The sequence below is a fragment of the Citrus sinensis genome, chromosome 4 (assembly GCF_022201045.2).
Source record: "Citrus sinensis cultivar Valencia sweet orange chromosome 4, DVS_A1.0, whole genome shotgun sequence".
Classification (NCBI taxonomy): Eukaryota; Viridiplantae; Streptophyta; class Magnoliopsida; order Sapindales; family Rutaceae; genus Citrus; species Citrus sinensis.
In genome coordinates this window covers 10,991,031-11,005,914 of record NC_068559.1, presented here as the reverse complement: position 1 = coordinate 11,005,914, position 14,884 = coordinate 10,991,031, and positions in this window count along the sequence as shown.

Sequence of the window (14,884 nt, the reverse complement as noted above, 5' to 3'; positions counted from 1 at the left end):
TATGGTTTATCTATGGGTTATAGACAAAACCCCAACACTCAAAATTTTCAAATGAAATAAATGAAAACAAAATAAATGAACACAAATAAGTGAAAGACCACTATTAAATTTTTTACAATGTGATCAATTGTCAACAGTTATAAAATGAAAATAACAGTAAAAATAAATTTAAATTAAATAAATATTGTTGTAAATAACATAAATTTTTTTTCTTATTTATAAAAATAATTCCTCCAACATGGAAGGATCATCATAGAAAGAGCAGGAGACTCTACTAAGAAGAAATTTATTATTTATCTTATAGTAAATTTTTATTTGTCATTCAAGTTTTCTTATAATAATTTTTTTATCATTTGACTAATAATTTTCTTATATATTTATTATAAGAAAATTTTCACAAAATAAATAAGTATAAAAAAATTTTATTATTAATTTTTTTGTTCATATCAAAACATATATTTCTTATTTTTAATGCTTTATTTTTTATTTGGTTTCTATTCATGTGATTTATTTAATTTAGAATAAATATAAATAAAAGAGTAGTTGAAAATAACGGTAATATTGTAAATTTATACTATTATGGGGGTTTTTGGCCATTATAAAAGCAGAAGGGGAAAAAATAATATATGTTGATTACTGTAGGGGGGAAACTGCCAATCTCCCTAAAATTAAACATATAAGTAGATAACATAACGCAAAACTACCAAAACGATAAATAAAAACAAATATTACATAACTAAATAAATAACAAGTGGCAAAATTTATTATTAGATTGCTAATGTCATGTTTGTGAAAGTTTATTATTAAAGTGTACGTTCTTATTTATTGAGAAATAATAATTTTTGTGATTAAACTTTATTTTGATTTTGTAGTATTCTTTAATTTAAGGATTAAGTTATTGTAAAATTTATAATTTTTATCCACTATATTTTTTTATATTTTAATATCAATTTAATAATTAATAACAATTAATAATTATTATAATTTTGATATAATTAAATTTTATTAAAATAAAAATTATTTTGATAATAAAATTCAAACCAAACCCAAATGGTTTGGTTTGGTTTGGGTTAAAAATATTTGAGTTGGTTTGAGTTGGATCCAAATTTTTATGGTTTGATTTTGGTTGATTTAAAATCCAATCCAAACCAACCCATGCCCACCCCTAAATACAAAGATTAAAAAAATGGCCTAGTTTCACAGATCACAGCCTGCCTTCGCACATTTCCTTTCTCTTCAACTCTTCTCCTCATCAAATCAAATCATTGTGCTTTGCCAATCGCTACCTTCACGATTCTATTCATCATCATCAGCCGCCATTTGTCCAGCTATGATACGATTGAAAATACGACATTCGTCATCATCGGTGGCATCAGTTGAAAACAGCACTAAAACAGCGAGATATCCGATTGAAAACAACACCAACGATATCCGATTGAAAACGACAGCATCAGCTGAAAACATCCTCTTCATCATCATCATCAAGGCATGGGTTTTGCTTTGCCTTTTTCAGCCTTTTCTGCCTCTTTTTTCCTCTGATATGGCAGCAAAGTGAGATCTACAAATGCATGATAGTTCCCACAATTTCTCTCTCGTTATGATTTGTTTCCTCTGCTTTTGATATTTTTTCTTGCAAATGAATATTATTCTTATTGATGATTATTGTATTTGTGGATGTTTTATTGCTTAGAAACATTGAAATTTAATCCATATCTGTTTATTTTATTTTATTAGAATATGGATTTATTTTTATTTTTATTTTTTTTACTTGATTCATTAATCCAAGTTCAAAATATGGAATCCAAAAACCCAAATTTTTTCTTGATTAAACTCGAATCGGACCCAGATGAAAAAAAATTAGGTTTAAATCTGGATCCGGTATAAGAAAATCATATACGAAACTGGAAAGGCTGGATTCAAACTTGGATTTTGTCATCCCTAGAGTCATGTAAATGAAAGAAAAGGGAAAAAAATGAAGGAGTAAGGATAAGAAAAAAAATGAATGAAAAGAAAAGATGAAACAGTAAGGATGAGAAAAAAAATGAAAGAAAAAGACGAAGATTGTATGGCTTTTTAATTTTGAAATTTGATCATGATGACATTATTGCGATTTACATATGATGATATGTCTTGTAATTTATTTAATTAACATATTTAATTTTAAAAAATTATTAATTTATTTATGTTCATTAAGTCATTTCAATAGTTTATTTTTTAATGACTAGTTATACATCAATTATTTTTTTTATTTTTCAATAACTAGTCATATATAACTTTTTTTTTTGCCTTACAATGTCATTACAAAAATATTATGTTAAATTATGAGTACTTTGGTATTTTTATGAGTCAACAACGGTCAATAGTTAAAAATAATGAGTTTTTGGAGATAACTTGATGTTTTTAATAATAAGAAGGGCAATTTGAAGATTGTCACTTCATGAGTGGATAGATCAAAATTTTCCCCAAAATCATCTAATTTGATGGAGTGGTATTACATGTGTAGAGAACATTGTAATGGTAGGATTATGAAATGTGAAAACAATCTTTTGGAAAAGAAAAAAAAAATATGCACTTACCAAACCCCATCTCACCCTATTAAAGTTAATTGTTACGGTTACTCTGTTATTAATCCAAATTTCAATGGTATTTATTAAAATACTTTAATTTTTATTTATTCTTATGTGGGATAGAATTAAACTCTGTAATATATCTATATATATATATATATATATATATATATATATATATATATCTTCAATGTACATGTAAACCAAAGTTTTATGTTGGACACACGTCTCTGAGCTGCCGCATATACGGTTGCTTTTCTAAAGTAACACGTAGAGTGATAACCTAAAGTCTTAATTATTTTTTGGGAAATTATACATGTATGTATATGTGTGTGTATGAATGTAAGTGAGTTTTTTGCAGATCTATAAATTGATAAGATCGATTTTACAAGTGGAGTAACATGAGAGGGCCACGCACGGTGGCAAATGCAGTGACCCAAACTTATCGTCATTGAATAGTGGCAGTTAGGAGATTGCGGTCCCACGTGGTGACTCTACTGAAAACAGTGACATGTGTCATCATTTGATTTGCCTTATTCTTTTTATTTTTGATATATAATTAAATTTAAATAATTGCATTAATAATAGCCATTCCTATAATTTATGCAATCCAAAATTTATTTTTTTATCTTAATTTTTTAATAAAAAATGTTATAAGACATTTGTGAAACATATTTCTAAATATATATAATGTCTATTCGGTATCCTGAAAATTTCCAACACATCCAAACATTTAATAAGATAACAAAGATCATCATCTTAATCAATGGGTATCTACACGGCTGCTTTTTCTCTTTGAAGACATATATAAACTGTGAAACTTTTGTTCGTTTAAAATTCTCTCGGTCAAGGAATCAATAAATTAAATGATTTTATTTTGACTGGTCACGCCCATCAGGTTACTCGTTACGCCCATCAAATCAACGTGGATAGATAGATATCATCATCTAGGTCCATATATGTAAAATTCTTCAATAAACCAAATGTATCGAAGATTCGGATGAGAGATCTCATCATCTAGCAAGGACTTTTTTTTTTTTAATATCATATATCATAATTAATTATTTCTCTCTTCCTGTATCAAAACTCATTAATTTATGTGCTCAAAGAAATTTGTTAATTTTATTACTCATAATTTTTTTTATTAATTAAAGGTAGATTTTGCTGGGGATAAAATAATAAAAGAAACAAAAAAAAATTAGAAGTAAACTATTTTTTTGACAGCTGTTAATAACTTACAGCAACTCAAAAATATAATTCAATATTAAAAAATAATAATATGTGAAGCAAGGGGAGGTTATAGATAACTATTTTTTAATTTATTACAATTTACATATGATTTAACTTAACAAGATATTTTTTTATAATAAAAAGATTTTGTAACATGAGAAAAAAAAATTAATTTACTAAAACAAACATAGAGTAATGTTCATATATATTGACGTGTAGTATGGTTTTAAATTCTATCTAGAAGCAATTACGTGACCGATATGGCCAACTTTCCTTTATAAACATTCTCCGCGCAGTCTCTCTAGATGAATACAATAATTAATTAATCTTTTTTAATGTAACTACTCCACGGCAAGATAAGTTTAATAAGAAATTGTCCTTTCCACGTCCCAATGTCACAATTTTATTATAAGTATGCTTTTTTAATTTTTAATTTTTTTCTTTTACTCAAAAAATTATGACAATCTTGTTTTGATAGGGTTCTTGATTTTTTTTGGATCGGGGTTCTTGATTGGGGGTCGGGCTGTAATGCAGTGCTGCATGTCATGCAGCTGCCTTTATTATTTTTTTAATAATGCGGATGTAACCGGCCACCGATACGCTCCTTTTAATCGCTTAAAGCAGCAAATGTTAAAAGAAACTATCATACAGCTCCCTCATTTTAGGAAATATTAAGATAATCAATTCAAAACTAGTAAATTATCAAAGACCCCCTCAACTTTACACCAAAAAAATACTTCCTTTTTCTTTTGATTCATGGAAAATATAGTTAATATATTTAACTTATATCCTAAAAGAAACATAATTAAATAAAACTAATTGGACTAATATATTTAAATAAAAATAATTATATTATTTTTCTTAATATTACATTATAAATTTAATGATATTTTGCCTTAAAAAATGTAACTTATGTACTAATGAGAATACTATTTAAATATAATAAATGGAAATAATTATATATTAATTAAAAAATTTAATTTATTAATTGCACTATTTTTAATATTATGTAATAAATATAATGATATTTTGCTTACAAAACTATCAAAATAATTTTATCAACTTTTAATTACATTAGAATCCGAGTATCTAAACATATAACGAAATCGATTTATTTCCAGATATTTAGAAGAAATCAATTCCAGGATCTCACGATTCACATTCAAGGACTTAAATCCCTACCTACTAAAATGAGGACAATATTTATCCAACTATCAAATAATTATCATTCCAAACATCGTAATTACCCCTCAAATGTTGTTGTTGTTATTATTAGTGGCCAATATTAGTATGTTTTATGTATACCCTCTAAAACAAATATTCATATATTACAAAAATATAAAGCATCTAATATTTGATATTTTTAAATAAAACTCATAATCAATCTCTTGTGCAAATTAATTCATACTATCTTAAGTGAGATTAATTATTTTATTTAATCCTTTTTGCTATAATAATTTTTTTGTTAAACATTAATCAAATTCATAATGGTACATAACATGGATAATTACAATTTGAATGCAACTAATATTGAATAATGTTGTATTATGTTATACTTATAGTTATATAATTTAAGCATGACAGTTATATTTCTAAATTAAATTAAATTATTTGAGTAACATTGCACTCACTATATGGGTACATGATTTGTCTACTAAATGATGTGCAAGTATTATAAAATATGTTCAATCTTAAATTTATATCTATATTTTTTTGAAATTAAGTTAATTTATATCACAACCAAAAAAAATTAAATTATTTAAAAATATGAAAAATATAAATTCATTTTCACAGTAAGCAGTATGTTTTACTAAATTTACTTTTAAAACATTTTATGCCATTGGGGAGAAATATAGTCTTTTAAATTCATTTTTATTTATACGTCTTAAGCTTGTTATAATCTTTGCCACATGAAATATGTTTTCACTGTAATTCTCGCTAAATTTAATTTATATACTTTTATTCTAGTGGTAAAAGAAATTGAATTTGAATATAATTTTTTCAATTTAGTTTTTTTTAACTGATTAAGCATCATGTTACTGTATTACACAGATATTTACAACTGTTATAACAGCAGATTATTACACTGATATTTACAATTAGATATACAAACTGAGACTTATATTATTACATTTTAAATTCTATGAAGTAAGTGCCCAGACAAATAACCCTCACGGAGGAGGAGTGTCTCCACTCCACTTGTATTTCGTAAGGGAGAAAAATTTTACAAATAATCTCCATATAATTATGTTTAATTAAGGGAGTTTGAGTCTATGAGGACTCGAACTATTGCCCTCATAGTCATGTTTTACTTTAATGGTGTGTTTACTTCATGAAATGAGGAATGAGAATGAAGGAATAAAAATGAAACATATATTTACTTGGCAAAATGTAATTTGGGAATGAGAATAAAATGTGTGGGTCCCACACAATTTGGGAATAAGGAATGGGAATCTCATTCCCGGGGGTTGGGAATGTGAATGAAATATATGTTTACTTTTGTATTCCTCTAATTTTTTCATATTTTCTAAATTACCCTCATTCAAATCACAATTAATTTTATTATTTTAATTTATCAAAAATTTATTATTATTTTAAATGTCATTAATAATAATAATAATTATTATTAAATTTTATTAACTTTATTATTTTAGTTATTATTAATTATTTTTATTTTTATTATTAATATTATCATTATTAACAATAAAAATAATGATAAAAATAATAATTAATTTATCATTATTTTTATTATTATTAATAAAAATAATAATAAAAATAATTAATAATAACTAAAATAATAAAGTTAATAAAATTTAATAGTAATAATAATCTAATTTTCATTATCTAGATATAAAAATGATATTAATTAAAAATAATAATAAATGTTAATAATAATATTAATAGTAATAATAATCTAATTTTCATTATCTAGATATAAAAATGATATTAATTAAAAATAATAATAAATGTTAATAATAATATTAATAAAAATAATATTAACAATAATTAATAATAATTAAAATAATAAAGTTAATAAAATTTAATAATAATAATAATAAATGTTAATAATGATAATATTAATAAAAATAATAATAACAATAATTAATAATAACTAAAATAATAAAGTCAATAAAATTTAATAATAATAAATGTTAATAATAATAGTAATAATAAAAACAACAATAATGATAATATTGTTAATAATGATAAATTAATTATTTTTATTAATTATTAATACTATAAGTATTTTGGTAAATTGATTTTCATTCACATTCCTCATTCCCATTTATTTTGTCAAGTAAATACATCAATGACATTTCAGCACATTCTCATTCCCATTTATTTTTGCCGAGTAAACATTAAAATCGCATTCTCATTCCAACTCATTCTCATTCCCAGCCCATTCCTATTCTACCACATTCTCATTCTATGACGTAAACACACCATAAGGTCAATGGTTCACCACTGGGCTAAAGCCTAAGTGGCTAATTTAGCTTAATAACAACTAAATTTACTCCCATGGATTCAAACATCAACTATTTTGTTTTTAATTCAAATGATTTACAACTGCATTAATTAGTACCCACAACGTGATTATTAATATACTTACAAAGTAATATATCTCATATATATTAAATTATCAATATATTTGTAGAAAATTAATTTTATATTAGCACAAAAGTTTAAAATATATCTTTTTTATGTAAAATTTATACATAGAAAAATTTTGGCAAGTAAAACTACCGCCTCAATGAAAATATTATTTACAAATTACAAAAATGAATTTTTAGATTTTGAATGGTCACAACAAATTTATCCGTGGAAGTTTTGTCATACATCATCACTCTTTTGTAACTTGCAAAAATCAATTGCATAATCAAAATGTTAATGATATCCATCGAGTGCAAAAATAGCGTAGGACATATGTACATTCTTATTATATTTAATTATAAATCCCACAGGATATGATATTAATAATAATAACTGTAGTAATATCCAACAAGCACACAGAAAAAAAAATAGAGATGCTCAACTAAAATAGATTAACTAAACTTTAATCTTGTAAATTAAAGTATTTTTGTAACTTAACTTATATCATCATAGCTTTAGAAGCATAGCAATTGCAATCCTTCTTACTTGTTATTTATTTATTTACCGTTGACGTTATGAAAAACTAAAGCAATTAATTTGAAAAGTAAAGAGAAAGATGAAAATAAATGCATAGATTTATTTTTAATATAATTAAACGCTATTAATTAAAATGATTACAATGAGAATAGATATGTATAAAAGTTAAAAGCTCAAGTATACATACAATCAAACTCAAAAGATTGCATGAAGTAATGAAGATGAAAAAAAAAAGGACTTAGATTATGGACTCAAAATGTTGAAAATGATGAAGGGTTGCAATAAAAAAATTCTTAGTATTATGTGGTAAATTGATATTTGTTAAAATAGTAAGGGGTCAACCATAATTTGCCTTATTGATATTATTGTTATTTTCAACAAGTAATTTATTATTAGTAAAAAAAAAGAACCTGAAACATGTACTGGTAGTGTTGGAATATAATAAAAATAATAGGAACATAAAACCATTATTAGAGTTTAACAAGAGTTGAGGAGCATAACTTAAAAGTTTGAAGAACTTAACAAAAATATGATAAAGTTTAATAATAAGTCGAGAACTAGAAAATAAACTTGAAATATCTAAGTAAAATGTTAGAAATCAATGAAAAGAGTTGGAATACAGAACCAAAAAGTAGTGGGAACAAGAGTAGAAGAAGTTAACCTAAAAGTTGAAATAACTTATCATGAATTTGATAAATTCAAACACGAAATAGGGATCTGAAAAGTAAATTTGACATATTTACCCAAAATTTGAAATTCAATGAAAAGAGTAGAAATATTGAACAAAAAAGTTGTGAAAAGATAAGTTGGAATAACTTAGCGATAACTAGATAAAGTCTAACAGGATATAGAGATATAAAAAATAAACTTGAAATGTTAACCTAAAAATTTGAAATTTAATAAGAAGAGTGGAAATATAGAACAAATAACTGGTGGAAAAATGAATTGAAACAACTTACCAAGAATTTGATAAATTTTAATGGAAAGTGGGGATCTAAAAATTAAACTTGAAATTTCCAAACAAAAAGTGGGAATTCAATAAAAAGAGTAGGATATAAAACCAAAAAGTGGTGGAAAAAAGAGTTGAAGAGGTTAACCTAAAATTTGGAAAGAGTTACCAAGAATATGATAAATCCAACAATAATTAGGGATCAAAAAATAAACTTGAAACATTCACGAAAAATACTTAAATTAAATGAAAAGAGTAGAAATATAGAACAAAAAAAATGGTGAAAACAAGAGTTGAGGAGCATAACCTAAAAGTTCGAAGAACTTAAGAAGAATATGATAAAGTTTAACAATAAGTTGAGATCTATAAAATGAACTTGAAATATTTAACCAAAATATTAGAAATTAATTAAAAGAATTGGAATACAAATACAAAAAGTAGTGGGAACAAGAGTGGAAGAAGTTACCCAAAAGTTGAAATAACTTAACAAAGATTTGATAAATTCTAACGCAAAGTAGGGATCTAAAAAGTAAATTTGACATATTTACCCAAAATTTGAAATTCAATAAAAAGAGCAGAAATATTGAACCACAAAGTGCTGGAAAAATAAGTTGGAACAACTTAACGATAACTAGATAAAGTCTAACAGGATATAGAGATATAAAAAATAAACTTGAAAAATCAACCTAAAAATTTGGAATTCAATAAGAAGAGTGGAAATATAGAACGAATAACCGGTGGAAAAATAAATTGAAACAACTTACTAAGAATTTGATAAATTTTAATTGAAAGTGGGAATTTAGAAATTTAACTTGAAATTTCCAAATAAAATGTTGGAATTCAATAAAAAGAGTAGGATATAAAACCAAAAAGTGGTGGAAAAAAGAGTTGAAGAGGTTAACCTAAAATTCGGAAAGAGTTACCAAGAATATGATAAATCCAACAATAATTAGGGATCAAAAAATAAACTTGAAACATTCACGAAAAATACTTAAATTCAATGAAAAGAGTAGAAATATAAAACAAAAAAAATGGTGGAAACAAGAGTTGGGGAGCATAACCTAAAAGTTCGAAGAACTTAACAAGAATATGATAAAGTTTAACAATAAGTTGAGATCTATAAAATGAACTTGAAATATTTAACCAAAATATTAGAAATCAATTAAAAGAATTGGAATAAAGAACCAAAAAGTAGTGGAAACAAGAGTAGAAGAAGTTAACCCAAAAGTTGAAATAACTTAACAAGAATTTGATAAATTTTAACAGAAAATAGAGATCTAAAAATTGAACTTGAAATTTCTAAACAAAATGTTGGAATTTAATAAAACGAGTAGGAATATAGAACAAAAAAGTGGTGGAAAAATAAATCGAAATAATTTACCAAAAACTAGATAAAGTTTAACAAATTGTAGAGATATAAAAATAAACTTGAAATATCTATCAAAAAATATGGAAGTTGATGAAAAGAGTGGAAATATAGAACCAAAAGCTAGTGGGAAAATGAGTTGAAACAACTTACAAAAATTTAGATAAATCATTACTAGAAATAGGAATTTGAAAAGTAAACTTGAAATATGCATTATAAATATTGGAATGTGACAAAATAAGTAGGAATGTAACCATTTTGTGATATGTTTATATTTTTTGTACTATTTTTAAATTTTAAATTATTACAATCTTTTTCCTTATTTAATTAAAATTTTACTCTTTTTTTTCCAAATTTTTTCATAATTTTTTCACATTAAAAACAAATAAAAATATAATTTTCATTATATTATCCGGTTAAAAACCGGTTGTACCGGTTGCATGCATGTGCTGTATGAGATACAGCGCTGCATGGTAGGTTGACTCCTTGATTGGATGTTGCTTATTAATTACGTAACATGGCCAACTTTCTTTGAAATTTTCTTGGTCTCTAGCAAGACACTAGGGATGAATTGACTAAACTATTTAGTCCTAAAGTTTCAAGTTTGGCTCTTCAATGTGAAAGTATTCGCAACAAAACAAAACTAGCTAGTTATTTATTGGTCATATAATAGAGTATGTATTATTTGTCTAGTGCATGCTTCAAATTTTATTATTTGTCTAGTGCATGCTTTAAATACTAACCAACACATAAACGTTTTTAGTGGATAGTCGTATGTTAAACACAAAAAATTATCCGTTCTTTCTATTATTTCGTAATAATAATTGTCAAGATCATTATTAACGTGACATAATTTTAGAGTTACGAAATCTTTACACAAATTATTAATGTGACATACTGTCAATGTTTGGATAAAAATATCACATGACATACATTTTAATAGCGAAATTTAAGTTTTATTATTTAAAAAAAAAAAGAACGCGAAATTGAGAGGTTGAGAAAACTAAATTATAGCATATAGCTCATGAAAAATGCAAATGAAATTGCAATTCTAGGAGCCGTGTGGATGTCAAACTAGCAACGAAATCACACCAATCAATAATGTAACGATCAGTTTCGTCAATTTTATATCATATCTGTTTCCATTGTATACTACGTTAAAAAAATAATAATATTAGGGATCCTAACATTTGGATCAAAATTTACATTTCAACTATATGTGCTACTCATTAATTAGAGGATGAGTTTTAGAGAGATTATCAATTTTCTCCTACTAAAATCAGTATATATCATTTAATCCCCTACTGTTTTCTTCATAATATCTAAAAACCCCCCTCTAGCACCAAAAAAAGTTAAAGGAAAATAAGATAAATGAGTCATTTTCTTGATAATTTATCTTGAAATATGAAATATATATTCATCATAAGAAAAATATTTAAAAAATAGTAAAAGTACAAGAAAATTATCTTATCATTATTTTTTTATTCACATTGAAACAAATATTTCTTATTTTTCGTACTTAAATCTTTTTATTTTAATCTCTATCCGATTTATATGATTTATTTAATTTATAATAAATATGAATAAAAGTTAAAATTATACTATCAGGAAATTGTTAGCGATTATGAAACAGTAAGGGATAAGTGATATATATTGATTTCAGTAAGAAAATTTGACAATCTCCCTAAACTTTATAATTAGCAAAATTATGATTATATCACCAATAGATGGATGTCGCATCAATTGGATATAGATTGGAACTAAATGTTGGGATAATTTTGTTAAATTAATAATGATGATTTCTTTTTAATAATGATATTACAATCAAGAGTTTATGTATATTTACAATCTAGAATCTATTAGAACTAAGTTAATTTTATTATGGCACAATTTAATTTTTTGTGCATATCTACGCACTAATTTTTGAGCGGTTATATATCCTTTCTAAATATTGTTCTATCATCTGACTTATCATTTAACATATACGTGATAAATCTGTCATATGAAACATATGAATATTTGTTCGTACTAGTCTTATATATTACAAGTCGGTATATTATAAATTTATAACTAATCTTACGTAGGCATGCTAGCAACCTGTCATAATCTTTATAATATTAAAAACTTCATTTCTATGTATTTTATATATCATAAGATTCCACAAAAATATTATAAGTTATAAAATATGATTGTTTAGACCTCTTCTTCAAGGTAAAAAAATAATTGTACTCTAAATTTTGATCTAGCTAAGAAAATATGTAATCTAAATTGATGGTAATATATATCGGCAAAGGATCGATGGCCCCTTAAAATTGTACTATTTTTTACACTCTATCTGAGCTTTTAGATTACGTATAAATGAACGGTTAATATTAGATTAACTAAGTGACAAGTAACATTTATTTTTATTTATCATTTTTCTCTCCTATATGCCTTTCCTCTCTTATTATTTTTAATCCATCTTCCATCTCTCACATTTCTTTCTATTCTCCAATTTTTTTTTCCTCTCTCGTTTTAACCCTTAAAACTTTTCTTTGCAATATCTCAAACAATAAAAATAAAATTTCAATTTGATGAAGCTTCAACATTTCCAAATTAGCCGTAATAACAATTGAAAAAAGAAGAAGCAGGAAGCAAGAAAAGTTTATCATCCATTACCATGACCATAGACAAGGGGAAGTACGGGTTTGAATGCTTTTCAAAGAGGGAACAATCAATTTTCATATTTCCTTAAATTTTTTATGTGAAATAAATTGTGATTTTGTTTGATGATTTCCGTTTGGTAAAAAATTGTCTAATAGAAGTTGATGCAAGTTCAATGTAACTATGGTATGGTTAAGGGAAATCAAGAAATGGAAAAAAAGAGTCCATTGGTAAATTTGACTCTCCTTCATGATTCTAATATGATACAACCCGAATAATAACCTTCACTTAATGGAAATTTATTCTACTCCTAAAGCGGGGAGCTAAATAAACCCCTATGAAAAGGGGAGTCGAGTCCCAATAATTTTTTTTTTGTTATAAATATCAATAGAGTTTTGATTGTAATATATCAGTATTTTAAACAAAAAAAAATGAAAAAAGAGAGTCACGAGGACTAGAGCTGGCAAAACGGATCATCGGGTCGTGTTCGTGTCATGTCAGCTTCATGTCGTGTCAAATTTAGGTCGACCCAAACCCGACCCATTTAATAATCGTGTCAAAATATTGAGACACAAACCCGACACGAAAAAATAATCGGGTTACCCAATAACCCGTTTAATATATATATATTGAATAAAAGTTACATCAAATATTTACACACTATCATACATACGTATGTACATAACTACATACATACATACATACATACATAATTTATCGATATTATAAAATATACATATCTACCAATATATTACACATTTACACTATTGAAGTTTTAATTATATATATATATATATATATATATATATATATATAATATTATATATCAATATTATAAAATATACATGTCTATCAATTTTTACACATTTACACTATTGAAACTCTAAATGTATGTAAAATTTTATAAATAAAACATTGTGTTTATATTCACCCTTTTAAAGAAAAAAAAAAAGAAAATCATCTCTAATATTTGAGTTTTAATTATAAGAATATGTAAATTATTTTAAAATAGGAAATATAATCGGGTTATTGATCGGGTAAATGGGTCAAAAATTTTAACCCAAACCCGACACGGAAAAAAATCGTGTTGACCCGGACCCGACCCATTTAATAATCGTGTTAAATTTGACTACCCATACCCATTTATTTATGTCGTGTTCGTGTCGGGTAATCGGGTCGTGTCAAATTTTGCCAGCTCTAACGAGGACAAAAAGAAAAGAAATGGGTAAATGTGGCCGTGAAGACCATTGGAGAGAGAATGATTAAAAAATAATATATTTAATACATCTCATTAATTTTTCACCATTCATCTATTTATAATCTAGTTAACAAACAATAAAAATAAGTGTAATTTTTTGGGATAAGTGATCCTTCTCTAATATATATTTGTATAATATTATCAAGAATATTTTTCTAATCAGGGATTCCTGACTTTAATAAACTCAGAGATTAACTAAAAAATAAAAATAAAATTAATATACTATATGATAGTGCATTTGAGTTTGTGTTTATTTTATTTTTTAACTAATTCCTAATTTTATTAAAGTCAAGATCTCTGATTGAAAAATTAATCATATTATCAATGTCATATATCAAATAATTATCAAAGACCAAATTATTTATTTTTTTAGAACTTACACTATGGACATTTTATCAATTTAAAATTTGAATGAGTGCGTCTAATTCCAAATATCTTAAACACATCAACTTCGCCAATTCTTTTGGGCAGATAGGTGAAATAACATATTTCGAGGACATTTTGGGAATGTAAACCCAACAAAAACCTAGAAGGGAACCATCAACGAAAACTTACTTAAGATAGTAATAAATAAATAAATAAATAAAAATGTAGGTTAAAGTCATTCAGAATCGCAATCAAAGCATCTGCAAAAAAGCAAGCTATTAAAACTGAAGCAGGGACGTGCCGGCTTGTAGTGGTTGAAATCATAACTAAAATAAAATTAAACAAAGTGCCAAAATTAGACACTAATAAAGAAAGAA